We start from the raw sequence: 16,011 nt of genomic DNA on the forward strand, positions 1-16,011 counted from the left end.
ATCATGTGGTACCGCAGGAGTACCGTCTCACTCGGGTCACACAGGACTGGCACAGTGAGGAGGGATACGTCACATGGTTCTATCGGGTGTCACATCCTCTGCTAAGACTCGACGTTCCCGGCGCTCCTAGGCCAGCACACGAGGAGATCCTGGAGAACCAGCAGGCCGAGGATGACCACGCCATTGATCTCATGCCGATCTGCCAGCGGATAGAGATGCTTGGGCGGGACGCGTTGGATCGAGGTGTCGTTCGGCAGGGCGGTCCAGAGGCAGTGGCCGTGATGGAGATGATCGTCACTGATGCGGGCCGTGCAGCGGCATACAGGCGGAAGAGGAGGTCCCAGGGAGAGAGGGTTAGGCACACCCAGTAGTGGTCGGGTTTATTTATTTTTTGTTTTCGGATTGTATCTTTCGCACATTATTATTATTATTTGGATTCAGATCGGTTGTATATATTACTTTTTTTATCATATTAGTATTTTCACCTTTATATGTCGCTTATTTTATTTTCCGGTTTCCTTTAATTAAAAATACGAAACTGTTAAGAAAAACATAAAAAAAAATCTCTGTTTCTGCATAATTCGGAAGTGCATTTCCGAAACCCCCCAAAATCTGAACAAAGGTGTTTTCGGAAGTTCATCTCCGAAGACACCCCCCATGAGGTATTTTCGGAGATAAACTTCCGAATTATGGAAATTTTTTAAAAACAATCAAAGCTTCGGAAGTTCATTTCTGAAGCAGGGGTAATTTGGGTTTTCCGCTGGGGGTGACCCCCATAGGGAGGTGGCTAAAGAAATTTTCATATATTTGGATCATGGGTTATGAGTATCGAGTTTTATCGTTATGTAGTTTTTTAAACATTAATTCTTAGGCTAATATTTTTTAACACAAATTGACTCTAGGCTCCGTCCATACAACGAATAAAGAATATTTTTATAATCTCAACTAATAGAAGACGATTGATATGAGCATTTGTATTTTTTCTCTAATAACTTGTTGAGAGTAAAGTGGCTATAGTTTCTTCCCAACTGTAGATTGAACTGATTATTCTTCTCTCCACGGACCTTGTAGCAGCTAGTCTTCAAGTTCCTTATATCTGAGCTAAATCTTGGTTTAACAGGATAATCAATAATCTCTGAGATTTTAATCAGGCTGATCTCAAATCTAAGAAGATTTTTAAAATTGGTTAATCTTCAACCAATCAAGAACTAAGGAAAGATTATCAAAACTAGATAATCCTCAACCTATATATAAGGTGGCAAAACGGGTCCGTCCTGCGGGAAAATCTTGTTTTACCTGTCACTTTTTGGGGGCTGAGCCTGAATTTTGAACCCGCGTATCTGCTAGGGGTGTTCGCGGTCCGGTTTGGAACGATTTTGATATAAAAAGTCATCTGATCCAAAGATATAGAGAGCATGCAGTTTGGTTCGGTTTTTGGATGACTAAAAGAAAAATCCAATCCAATTTATGTGGTTTACTTCGGTTCAGTTGGTTCAGTTTAATTCGATTTTTAAAACAAACATTATAAAAATATCTTTAAAAGTCATTTCCACTAACGGTGAGCATCATTTAAATGACTTTAACTAAGAACTCCATTTCCACTAACAGTAACACTGTGCATCATTCATCTACACTAATAACTCAAAACAACTTAAAAGCATACCATCATTTAACTTAATTTAGTTATGATATAGAAATTAAGAATAACGTAAAATTAGAATTAGAAGTAAAACTAAGATGGGAAATGACAAAAACATCATTAATATTTATTATATTTTTGCTATTGAAACATGTTTTTCAATAAAAATCTCATATTTATTATATTTTAGGAAATGAATTTATGCAACGGTAGAAGAATCGTAATGTCATTATATATATATATATATATATATATATATATATATATATATATATATATATATATATATATATATATTGGAATACATATTCATTGCATTTAATAAATCATAATAAAATAAAAATAAATGAGAATGAGAATAAATACTTTGGTTCGGTTTGGATCGGTTCGGTTCTCATGCAGTCAATCGAAAACCAAACCGAACCGATCGGTTGTACTATAAAGTGATCCAAACACATCCAAAAAAATTGGTTTTTTTTCGGTTTTCAATTTTTTCAATTCAATTTTTGGTTTTTTTATTGGAATGGATTTGAACACCCCTAGTATCTGTTGCGGCGGAAAAATAAAGATTAAGCTATTGATTAACTTAACTCGCAAAGCAAGAGTCGACACCAAACTTTATTGTTTCCAAAGGAAAGGGAATATATCGATAAAACCCAACAAAATAAAATATTTAGGTACGAGGGTTTGTTATGCAAGGGAAAGGTGTTAGCACCCCTCACATCTATGATACTCCATAGGAACCTTTTGAAAATCTGTGTTTTTAGGCTAAAGGGTTAAAGTTTGCAAAAGATTGATGAGATGAGAAAAGAACTATTTTTATTATGCTCGGTAAGACGTCTCATCTTGTGCCTACATACCCTTAATGTGAAATAGGAAAGTCAGAGTATTTGTAGTTCTTCTAAAAAAGAAAACACATAGGTTTATTTTGTTTGATTTTAATGGAAAAGATATTTTGATGCATTCTAGTGGAAAACACCAATTGCCACCCACAAGTATGAGGGAGTGTGTATTTGCATCATCTTGATATGGAGAACTTTACTTGAATTTAATCAACAAGTATGTCTCACATTCAAGTTGAAAACATCAACAGCTGCAACCACAACTTAAGGAGCTTAGGGTTTGCATCTCTACAAAAATTTGACTAATGTTCTTCCTTTCTGAAAAGGTTTTAAAAGAAAAAATGCACAACAGCACAAAAGAAGTTTGATGATGTTTGTTTTTTTAGGATTTTGAAAGTGTTTGAATATGCTTAAGTGTTTTAGCATTTATTAAGAAAAGATTTGACGATCACTTGAGAATGTCAAGGTTTTTTGTGAAAATAGTTTGAAATTTGAAAGAATATGGTTTTGAAAAATAGAGAAGCTTTGAAAATTTAAGAATTGAGAGGAGATGAAGAGACTATCCTAAAGTATGAAATAAAAGGTTTCATTGTAAGGAAGTCCAAGAGAAAGCCTTTGTGTGTGCAAGTGAACTAACCACAAGATGGAGCAAGCATTCCTTTTTCTGGGGAGTTTAGCTACAAGATAAGCAATAAGCAAGCAAAGCAATATGATCAGATAAATCTTAAAGCCTCAGATGAAAGCCAAGTATCAGATGAAATTCGAGACCACAAATGTATTAGATGAACATTAAGATCACAAAGAACTAGATGAAATCCCAAGTTCAAAGGTTCAACTGTTTATCAAGATAGGGGCCAAGTTCTCAGATGAAAGTCTAAGGTCCAGATGAATTAAAATTCCAGATGAAACTCCAAGCAAGGGGAAAATCGTCCTAAATCTAAGTCCAAAGTCCAATCTCCATAAGCATGGGATAGTAACATCAAGTCTACACAAAATTATTAAGAATTTTTAGGGTTTTCTCATATTTAAGTATTTTTGGTCTTTTGAATAAAAGAAAAACAATCAAATCCCAAGGGGCAAAGATAGCATGGCATAAAAGTTAATAATACAAGATTGTGCTTACAAAGTTGCTTCTAAAAAGCTCATACAACACAAGTTTTAATACACACAAGATTTTCTAACAAAGAATAAAAGAAATAAAGATTTGATTAAAAATGGGTTTCCTTCTTTGTGTAATTTCTCTGTTTTTCGCTGAGTGCTTCAATATCATATCTTTTCAAACTTCCAATACCTCTTTATGTAGGAGAAGAATAGATCCGTATGAGGATGAAGTTGGAATATCCTCATTACAACTTGCATGGAGGTACTTAATTGTACCATTGTAGAGTGGCGCTTAATTGCAGCATACTGGGAAAAAGGATGGGACGAGTGGAAACAAACGTTGATACCATAATACAGTTCTTTATCCTGATTTTTAGAGTAGTGAAAAAAATATATGGTTTTGTACTATTTCCATAATTTCTTCTATCAGAATATATAATTTTGTACTATTTGTAATATTTCCATAATTTATTATGCACTCTGAGTCAAATAGCAAGCATTTCTTCCATTCTTTAACTATTAACAAAAAGGGGGGCCATCAACCATATATAAAAATATGTAAGCGTGGTAATGTTTGATGATCCAACGTTCTTATCATATCATGAAAGGAATTTCTCAATTTTTTTCTCAAGACTCTGGCTTCTCACAGAAGGTCTTCTTCAAAAAGCCCCAAAGCTGCAAGCGACTTTAACAAAAAAAATGCATTAGAAGTTTAGTACTGCACTGATATTTAAGAAGAAACAGTGTATCAATACATAAATAACAGCAAAGTGTTCACATATCAACACAAAATACAAAAGTAGAGCAATTCATTAAAAGCCACTTATGCCCAGATAGGAAGAATTGGATGTTCAAGTCAACATCCTCGAAATCACTGAAAATTCTTTGATGAGAAGAACCAACAAGCATTTTATTCTATTTGAAGACTTGTATAGTTGTATCCAACTTAATATATTAAACTTGGAGCCAATAGAGCAGTCCTTTTCTTACAGCTACATATGTATGGCTTTCTCCTTGTGTATAAAAGTTAAGTGTTGAACCCTTAAGGAAGAGAGAATGTCAAATTTAACCGGCAATTTACTCAATGAGACGCCTATCAGAAGATCTTAAGAATCAAATATTAATGAAAATTAAAGTATACTAACTTTCAACAGAAAACAAATCATCCATGCTAAACAACACGTTTGGGCCACCATAAAGCAGAACAAAATGTTCAAAAGCTATGAAATAAAATTGTACAAGACATTGATGATTACGTATATCAAACAAACACAAACTAATTTTATATGATGCAAAATTCAAGAGCAAAAATTGTAATGTGCAATCTTGCGGCAACATAGAGATCTACGTGTTAATGAAATTTATGACATGATTGCAACATACAAGCCATAAAACAATTCTTCAACACGTGATTATGGATTCAACTAACAACAATGATAGGTCAATTTCATTAATTATCGGTTAATTCAATAAACAAAGGTCAAAAAGATTTTTTTTAAAAATAGAACAAAAACTCTGTACTTGGAATTGGTGCGGTCAAGTTAGTTTTACCGGATCCACGGTGGATGCCAAATATTCATGATAAAACGTCATTTGGTTAATCTTCTTGAAGCTGGTTAGGAAGGATCACAAAAGTTAAGGAATTTGGTGTTTGAAGAGTTTGTTTTGAAGAGAGGCATGAGCACAATTTTTATTGTCTTACAGGTCTTCATGTGAATCAATCTCTCCTCCTTTATTTCACGTTGATGTGTTATATATATTGCCCTCGGAATAAACATGATTTCAATAGGTTTAAGGGTACTTAAATTGATATAACGGATTAATCCGTTACTTTTATCAATGGTCTTAATATCTAACGAACCCGTGATTATTGTTTGAATCTTGGGTGTTGTAACGACGAAATGCTATTAGGTGTTTCTTTCCGAGTCTGAGGAATAAACCCGAAATATACACGGGTTATGGCCATTCATAATCTATCGATGTACAAACCGGCCTTACTCAAGATGTAACAAAATTTGGGACGTACAAAACCAAAACAACAAAAAAAATTGTTTGTTGTAAGAGACCAGATATTGCAGTACGCATGTTGGAACATCGGGTCCTACATGTGTCTCTTATGCACCAGAACTAACTTGAACAACGTCCATATTCCAATCCAAAAGAAACTTCCTTATCCTTAGTGACATGGTAGATTTTTCTTTGTATCCTTGGAAAGCTTGAGCATTCAGCTTCAATATGTCCAAAATCTTTGCATTTAAGACATTGGACCCATTTGAGATTTTCACCATTTATTCTTTTACGCTGAAAATTACATTGATTGAAATTGTGTTGTTGATTGTCTTGAACATTTGTAGAGACATTATTCCTAAATATTATATCTAGTTTTCTCATGACTTTAATAAAGATCTTAGCAAGCATGAGATTTTCTTCAGTATCATTCTCTACATGGTCTTCACAATCTTCATAGTTGTTTTCAGCTCTATCCTTTGGCCTTTGGAGAATTCTTAATACCAAAAGTATCTTTGGTCTATGAACTGCTCATCCTTCTTTGAAATTCTACATCTTGAATAGAATAAGAACCCTGGAACACACCTAAACATAATAGGTTGCTCGGATGTCAGATGAAATTATGTTCTCAAGAGGACAGATGTTGACACAGTGTTTGGGACAACGTGTACAACTAATTTATAACAGGTGACAGATTATTCGCAGGACAGATGTTAGACAATATGTCTGGGACAATGTGTACCAAAAATAGAAATAATTAATTAAATCATAAAGAAATAAAGAACACAAGAGAATTGGTAACTCAGTTCGGTGCAACCTCACATACACCTGAGGACTTCAGCCCAAGAAAGGAAATCCACTTATCAATAGTATTAGTACAATTAGTATTAGATGAACAACCCTAGTTCAATGTCTCTTCCTAATACTCCCCCTCTAACTTTATTTCAATCACTAACCTTGGTGATCAATTCAATAAAGAGAATATTGAATGTTAAATTACAACTCAACTAACAAACCAAGCTATATGCCTTAAGATATGAATGTTGATGCTATAATGCTGCGCAAACAATAATACAAACAAAAGACTCAAAATAGAAATCCTAACACAAATATCTTTAACTCTTGTGCACATGTCAAACGTTAGATTTGAGTCTCCTTAAATAACAATGCAATTTTGGCTTTTCTCCTATGGGCCTAAGATTTGATCACGTCCAGATTCGTAGAGGATTCTGTTATGATTTGTTTTTCAAAAGCCTCTAACAAAAAGATTTGATTTGTTTTGGTTCAAATTTAAATCTACAAATTACTATATTTGATCTTATTCAATCTACTAAATAAATATAATTAACACATTGCTGAAAAATAGCAATAAATTTGATTGACACACAACCAAAATTTTCGCTTAGAACAACAACAACTATAGAATCAAATATAATCACACTCAAATTTACTCACTGAATTTGTCTTCCAGACTAAGTACAAATGCTGCACATATGCTAGAACTTCTTGTCCCATATGTTGCATCTTCATAAAAAAACATTTTATTGTACACGTTGTTTTACCTAAAGTAGTTAACTAAAGGAACAACAAGCCCTAATTAGCTTTTAATCAAAAACAGAAATAAAATAAAAAATTGTGCCAACTATTAAAATGTTCTAGTCGGGCCTGAGACAAACTGAGATGGTTTAAAAGGCCAATATGTCATTGGAAGCAGTGAATTGGACTCATGAGCTGAACATGCACAATTCCTATCGACCCTTTCAGACACACAACTTCTTCTTTGTTATGCGCAACTTGCCTTCCTACACCAGTCTCGTCCACTTTTGAAGAACTTGACCCCTAGTTCACCTATTGATAAAGAAACTCATCTGCTTGATAATCATGAATGTCAGCAACATTGAAATTATTAGATATATTCACGGAGTCCAAGAAAGCTACCATATTAGCATTATCATTGATCTTTTAAGCCACTTTGAACAGGTCATACTTGTATGACTAAAACTTAATATAAGTAACAACTTGAAACCTCTCCTTACGCAGAAACACCATCATATCCATATGCAAAAAACCATCACATCGCCTCCCACATTGAAAACTTTAACTTTCTTGCATTTATCTCACGCATGAGGCAAATCGTTTGGTAGTTCATCTACATTTAGTTCCTTGAAATCCTCTAGGATCCCTAATACTTCTTATGAAATTGTTGTTTCCTCGCTTACAGTATTCATCATCCCTTTAATCACTATTGGACAAAAAAAAATAATTTCTTTTAACAGCCTCACCTCATCGAGCTCCTTTTCACTCTGCCTCATCACCAAGAAATTAGACTTCTTTCCTCTTGGATTTTTATTAAAGTGTGAAATAGGATCCATAACTATTTTATGTGTACCCCATGTAAACATCATCACATTATCACGTCCTTGATAAGTGACATCATTACGAAATTGCCAAGGTCTACCAAGTAAAATATGACAAGCATCCATAATCAAGAACATCACAAAGTACCTTTTTTGTTATGATTTCTGATGGAGATATGAACTCTACAGTCTAGCGTTACTTGAACACGGGAGCCCTTGCTTACCCAACTGAGGGTGCATGGTTTCTCATGGAATTCTTTAGACAACTTCAAATGATCTACCAATTTTATTAACACCATACTCTCCATGTTGCCACTATCCACAAACAAATTACACACCTTGTTTTTGTTAAAACATTAGGTTTTAAACAAACTCTTGAGCTTCTATTCATCTTTGGATACTAGTAGAATTATGCGATTTTTTTTAGCCTTTCATCAAATTCTTCCTCTGCAAAATCAACCCTACATATTCATCGTGTTAAACTGCATGTCATTCTTTTTTCTCTTCATCTTCATTTTTCTTCCGTAACAACAATGACTCTCCATGTTGGACAAACAATTGATTTGTGACCCTTTCTATTACAACGGTAACACATGTCTCGAATAGGTTTATCATATGTATTATTCTGTCTCTGGACTGGTGTTTTACCCTGCTGCACACCGCTAGGGCTGTTAGTCCCTTTATTTTCAAGGTTGTAATCCCAAGTTGGAACACTTTTTCCTTTTCTCTTAACTAGATTGTGATCTGCACGATGCGCGGCTGTGCGCAAAATTTAGAAGTTATGTATTAGTTATTTTTATGTTTATATATCTTTAGAAATAAAGATGAAACATATGAGCTCGTAAATCTGCACATGAAATTTTTAAAAAAGTGATATACATTTTATAAAATGAATGAGGAAACATATGAGAATGAAAAATAAATTGCCAAAATGAAAATTTTAAAGTCGATAGAAAAAAATTCGTCTGAGTGAAGATGTATAGTTAAGAAAATAGACAAATAATTGAAATGGTGATAATATATTAATAATAATAGAAGTTATAAAATTAATAAAACAAATGTTTTAAAATACATTAAGTAGAAGTTCTGAGGACTTTTTAAGGTTTCATAATAATAATGTATTAATTGTTATTAGAAAGAATTATTAAAGTTAAGGAAATTCGTTTAAATAGTTACATTATTATAATTAATAGAGAAACTTAAAGAAATGAAAAGTTTTTTTAAAGATATTAAAGTGAAAATTAATGGCTTCATAAAAATGGATAAAATTTTAAAAAATATGTTAAAAAGATAGGGCTTGTTAGATTTGATCTTTGTTTTTATAATTATTTAAATAATTGTATGAATCAATTATAAAATTAAGAAAAATTATATGAAATCTTAAATCTGCGCATGAAATTTTAAACAAATTATACACATTTTATAAAATGAAAGAGAAACATGTGAGAATGAAAAAGAAATGGCAAAAATAAAAATTTTAAAATCTATATAAAAAGAGTCGTGAGTGAAGATGTATAGTTCAAAAATAGGCAAATAATTAAAAAGGGTGATACTATATTAAAAATAATAGAAGTTATAAAATTAATAAAACAAATGCTTCAAAATACATTAAATATAAATTTTGAGGACTTTGTAAGGTTTCATAATGATAATGTATTAATTGTTATTATAAACAATTATTAAAGTTAAGGAAAAAAACATTTTAAAAGTTACATTGTTAATAAATAGAGAAACTTATAGAAATACTTTTTTTTTAAAATATTACAGAGAAAATTAATGGCTTCATATGAAAAAATGGATAAAAGTTAAAAACAAAATTTAAACCTAAGAGAGACTTGAGAACTTTTTGAGACGGATAATCGTCAAAAGATAACTCCAGTCACGCCAGAGCTCAGCAACTGTACAGGATTAGGTGAGAAGAAGAAAACTCTTTCTACTCTCCATTATTCCTCACAATTATAACTTATGTATTTCTCTTAGAATTGTTGAACTTATTTCTTAATTTCATCAAGATCCTATTTATAGTCCTTAACAATGGTTCTTGTGTCATCTTGGAGCACAGGTCATAAAATGAGGAAATCACATCAAGCCCATCACAAAATCAGCATAACGATCCAAAGTCCTATGTGTGGTTAACAAGGAAACAGGTACATGAATTTTTGGTGTGAGACAAGATGCAGTCTGGCAGAATGCCACAGTAGAGGATTTCTCCATGTTTTAGAAAACAAGTTTTCTCTCTCCCTACCTCTACCCATTTTAAGGTCACACTCGATCTCAATTTTTAAAGCAATATCAGATCATTTTCTTGTATCTTGGCATTTCCAACCCCCTCTAACTACTGTATTCAACACTTAACACCCTCATCAACACATTTTTGAGTAAGTTTCTCATTTAGCTTACTTTGAGTTTTGATTAATGTATTAGCTCAAATAAGTTACTTTAAATGCATTAGATATCATTAGAATTTGAAATAGATTATTTGTATGATTTGTTTCTATCATTTGAGTGATTTGGATGAGTTTTGCATGGTTAGGGCAAGGGCAAAAATGTTTCTGCCATTAAAATGAAAAATGAAGCTTTTTTCGGAGATGTATATCCGAAATGTGTTCTTTCTGATGTTTGGAGATACATCTCCGAATTAATTCCTTCCTGATGCATTAATATCTTTTGTTATGTTTTTTCAAGGATAATGGCTGCAAACAACATGATAAGACTCAACTATCACACCCTAATCGCGTCTGCTCGCCATGAGAGGGCTCATCAGCATGAGCAGGCTAATGTCATCCCTATGCCTCACGATAATGAAGCATCGACCTCTAGGATTCGAATATCACAGGGGACGACATCCTAGAGTCGTGCACACCTTGATGAGGAGGCCCCAGAAGCATAATTGGCACTAGTTGCTAAGGAGGTCTCACTTGCATACCCTTTTCCAACACAAATGCTTCATTACTAAAATACTTTGGAGATCATGTGGCTCCACATATATAGGACAGAGAGGTATATTTCTTAACGGTTCTATTTTTTATATTTTAACCAAATTTAATTCGACGAAGACTGTTATATTTTATTTTCAACAGCAACGAGAGTGTTTGAAATCAATTAACCATTCCAGAAAGACTCATAGGCTTGCTCAGCCTCGGGAAGAGTAGTTCCTTACTGTACTTAGGGGGCCACTTGGTTGTTATACCTGTACTCTAAGCTGAGCGAAGGTTTTCGTTGGACGTCAAAGTAAATGACAAGCTCATGCACCCTGCTTACGGTAATTTTTTAAAAATAACTTTTTTTTTTACACTTGTTAATAATATATTTTTCTTATTCATTTTCAGGGATGGATCCTTGCCCACTATCACCTCATCCACGAGTTTAGGTATGACCCATTGTATATTGAGGATTACCCACTTGCTTGCCTGTATCTCCCGCGCATACGGAATATTGTTGTGGTGTCGTTCCATGTATATATTGATCGGACTCAACACGATGACATCGTTTGGATGCCATAAAGTACTCACTAGGATAAAATTCCATTCTACCATATTTCATTATATTTTGGATGACTGACATGTTGGACTAATGTTATGTGTAGGTATCTGTCAAAGTGGTGCATGCGGTAGTTCGGGTACGTGCAGATCATTCTGAGGTCCCCCTTCTAGGATGCTCCTAAGAGTATTATCCGCAAAGAAATAGATGACATTCTGGGGTATTTTGAGAGTCGTCTCGTACCGGAGGAGTACCAGAGTCAAGAAGCCACATTTGAGTGGCATTATGTTGAGTGTTACATGACTTAGTTTCATTATGTGTCACACACTTACATGACACTAGACACTCCTGGAAGTTTGGTAACACTGAAACACATCACATATTTGGCTTGATTTGCCCATGTATTTATCATTGTTTTGTTATTATTCCTAGTATTATGCTGGTATTTTGTCTGTTTTTCAGATATTTGACCTTAAGAGAGGCTTACGCGAAGAAAAAAACAGGTTGGACGGAAAACAAAGGAAAATGAGTAATTGCACTAAAGGCGCTCAAGCTGGTGTTCGCTATGGTGAAATCCAAGAGGCGAGCGACCTGTTCCACCCACTAACGAACAGGAAGACCAAGTCTTTCCACTTTTGAAGACGGCGTTCGCCATGGGGGGGGGGCGTTCACCATCCTTTGTTTTTCCAGACAATTGCAAATGTTGACCAAGGCTTGGTCTCCACTCTCTCCACTCGTCCCTATATTTCCTCACGCATTTTCAGCAACCACCAAGGTATATTCTAAGGTTCATATGCACTTTAAATAAGAGTTACTTTTTCACTTCTTCATCCATCCAAACTTAGCGCAACTTAGGCATATATTCAGATTCAAAAAACTTTAATTCTTCACACGGGAGCATTATCGCATTGTTGTTGTTGTCGAGTTTGGAGCACCTTTATTTTTGAAGTCATTTATCTTTCCACAAAAGTTTATTTCCCGTTGTACCAGATTTAAGTCTTGGTTTGAAGCATGTTCTTAATTTATTCAACATTATTTACTTTTTACTTGCCTTGTCTATTTATCTTGCACCTTTACTTTCCTTGCTTTACTTTCCCACACTTAATTTACTTTAATTCCGCAATCACACTTTTAATATGTTTAATTCCGCCTTTTAGATAAAAGCTTTTATTTTTACCGCAATCAAGTATTGTCAATTCGAAGGTACTCTTTATGTTGTTTCTTTAGGATTACATTTGAGGGTTGTTTTGGTTTTAACTTAATTTTTCTGAACTTAATTTGATCGGTTACTATAAAAGTAGAACTGTGAACATGTCAGGTAATATCGAAAGTTGTATGATACTAAAGAATAAAATTGGTTTGTTTTTGCTTAATAAATACCGCAGAAGCACTTTGTTAATCAATTGGGAAAGCATAATATTTCTAGAAAGTGATTTTGAAACTATTAGCGGATGCGTTCATAGGTTTAGGATCCGATTATCCGAGCATATGTCGGGAACCCTTTTAAGTTAAACTTTCCAATCAAAACTACTTTTTAAGTGAGTAAAAGGTTCAATTTCTTAAAAAAGGATTTACTACTTTAACGCAGTACGCAACTGTGGAACATCACACAGTAAAGATTAGAGAGTAAAATTCGGTTCTGAATACGCAAGAGCGACAATTCCTGTTCCATTATGTCTTTTTCATGGTAGAAAATATTGCTCCATAAGAAATTTTAATTAGAAATAATAAGAGTAGTTTTGTTCGATGATAGCCATATTCCAATACTATTTCCCTGAGTTTATTAAAAGTTATTATTTTATTTTTTTATGCTTATTTCAGACCTTCTAACGATAACATTAGATAAACAACGTAACAATAAAAAAGATTGATTGACCATTAGATCTTTGTGGGTTCGACAACCTTTTATATTACCGTGATACAATATGTATAATTGCGGATACACGAGATCAACGTCCATCTAAGCATTCTCGTGAGGAGATCCTGGAGACTGAGCATGCCATAGATGACCATGTCGTTGATTTGTTATCGGTATGTCAAAATATTATGCAGATTAATTACAAGAGAGGGCATAGAGTCCGAGCTGTTTGAGAGAGGTGGCAGCGAAGCGTTTGACCTAGCATGTTCCATTCTTACCGAGGCACGAAATGCCTTGGGTTACCGTAGGAAAAGGAGGAAAGAGGGTGTTAGGATTAGACATACTCAGTAGATTGTGTATTAAATTGTATTTTGTATATTTTTCCATACTTTGAGAATATTTTTTTGTACTATTATTGTCTTTCTAGTTAATTAACACATTACTCTATCATATGATATTCATGTTTATTAATCTTTGAAACAAATAATGGAAATGTTAATCAAATTAAAATTATGTTGGATTGAAAAAACTTCAATCTGGTTACACTGTCTCTACAAAAGAAACGTGCAAGCAAGAATTCGGAGATGTATCTCCGAACACCAAGTTTGCAGATACATCTCCGAACACCAAGTTCGCAGATACATCTCCGAACAATTTTCTTAAGAAATATGGTGGATGTCTGATTTACTTAGGAAGAAAGGTGACTTCGGAGATGTATATGTGAATTTACTTTTGTTGTATTTGGAGATGCATTTCCAAACTAAATTTAGGCAGAAAATGGTATTTGGTGCGTTCGGAGATACATCTTCGAATTCACCCAAGGGTATTTTGGAATGTTCAGAGATGCGTCTCAAAGTACAAGGGTGCAATGAGAAATTGTCAAACATTAAAGCCTAAGCTTGACATATAGCCTATCATAAATTTATTTTTAGGCTTGAGTTTAGCCTTTTCGAAGACTTGTTTGACTTGTTAGCCTACTTAAAAATCCATTTCATTTGAAAATATATAAATAAAGAATTCAATTAATATTTATATAAATTAAAAATTGAAAAATCAATGATACTAAAACTCAGTATTCATTAACTTGTATTTATCTAACAACATAGATTTTGTGAGACTATTTATTTAAAAAATTTATGAAAGTAACTTATGACATTGTTTATAATGTGTTTTCATCCTATTTTCATAAGATTTTAAGATAAATAGATTTTATTTTTACATTTCAATTCAAAGTATAATATAAAATATAATAATAATAATAATTTCTTTAATAGTTATGCAAACAAGCTTAAAAGGTATTTTTATGACACTAAGACTCTATTTGGTAAGACATGTTTTCGAGCTTATAGCTTATGTCTTATAAGTTCATATGATAATTTAGACCTGTTTGATAGCGGTCTTTTCATCACGAGCTTATAGCTTATTTTACTAACTTATAGCTTAATTTCCATACACTATTTCAAATAGCATTTTAGCTTATGTCTTATAGCTTATTATTTCTTCTTCCTTTTTTATCCTTATTATTTTAATTAAAATCCATTTTTAACCCTTATAATTTATTTTGATTTAAAATAAAATAATTACATATTAAATATCTTTTATGTCATTTTACATTTATAAGTTAATTGAACCACTAAATTTACCAAACACATCAATGAGCTTATAAGCTACCAGTCTCAACCATCCTCTATAAGCTATAAGTCATTAGTCATCAGCTATCAGTCATAAGCTATAAGTTATCAGCTAACTTATTAGTCAACCGCTATTTTTACCAAACAGACCCTAAGTTTAGTCTTTTTTTTAACTAAATAGATTTATAAACTAGACTGGATAATTCTATTAATTTATACTTCCTCCGATCACTATTATAAACAAAAAAAAACCTTAAATCTTAGTCATTATTATAAGCAAAAATTATTAACTTTTAGACTAATAAATGCTTATATTACTGTTATACCCTTAATTTAATTTAAAAACATTTAATATTTGTAGTTTATTCATCAACTATAATTAAGGATATTATAATAAATTTTACTTTGATTGTATATAAAATCAAAAAAATTAATTACATTTAACTAATTTTATTAATATGTGTGAAAGTAGATATTTTAGCTTATAATTATAACCGAAGGAAGTATGTTTTTTTTTTATTCTCACTCCTAATTGTAATCTATTATGTCATTTATGTCATAATAGAATAATAGAGGATGGTTGAGACTGATAGCTTATAAGCTCATTGATGTGTTTGGTAAATTTAGTGGTTCAATTAACTTATAAATGTAAAATGACATAAAAGATATTTAATATGTAATTATTTTATTATTACATAAATACTTAAATATCTACAATAAGCTATAAGTCATTAGTCATCAGCTATCAGTCATAAGCTATAAGTTATCAGCTAACTTATCAGTCAACCGCTATTTTTACCAAACAGACCCTAAGTTTAGTCTTTTTTTAACTAAATAGATTTATAAACTAGGCTAGATAATTCTATTAATTTATACTTCCTCTGATCACTATTATAAACAAAAAAAAAACCTTAAATCTTAGTCATTATTATAAGCAAAATTTATTAACTTTTAGACTAATAAATGCTTATATTACTGTTATACCCTTAATTTAATTTAAAAACATTTAATATTTGTAGTTTATTCATCAACTATAATTAAGGATATTATAATAAATTTTACTTTGATTGTATATAAAATCAAAAAAATTAATTAC

Source organism: Vicia villosa, unplaced genomic scaffold (genome assembly GCF_029867415.1).
Source record: "Vicia villosa cultivar HV-30 ecotype Madison, WI unplaced genomic scaffold, Vvil1.0 ctg.000148F_1_1, whole genome shotgun sequence".
Classification (NCBI taxonomy): domain Eukaryota; kingdom Viridiplantae; phylum Streptophyta; class Magnoliopsida; order Fabales; family Fabaceae; genus Vicia; species Vicia villosa.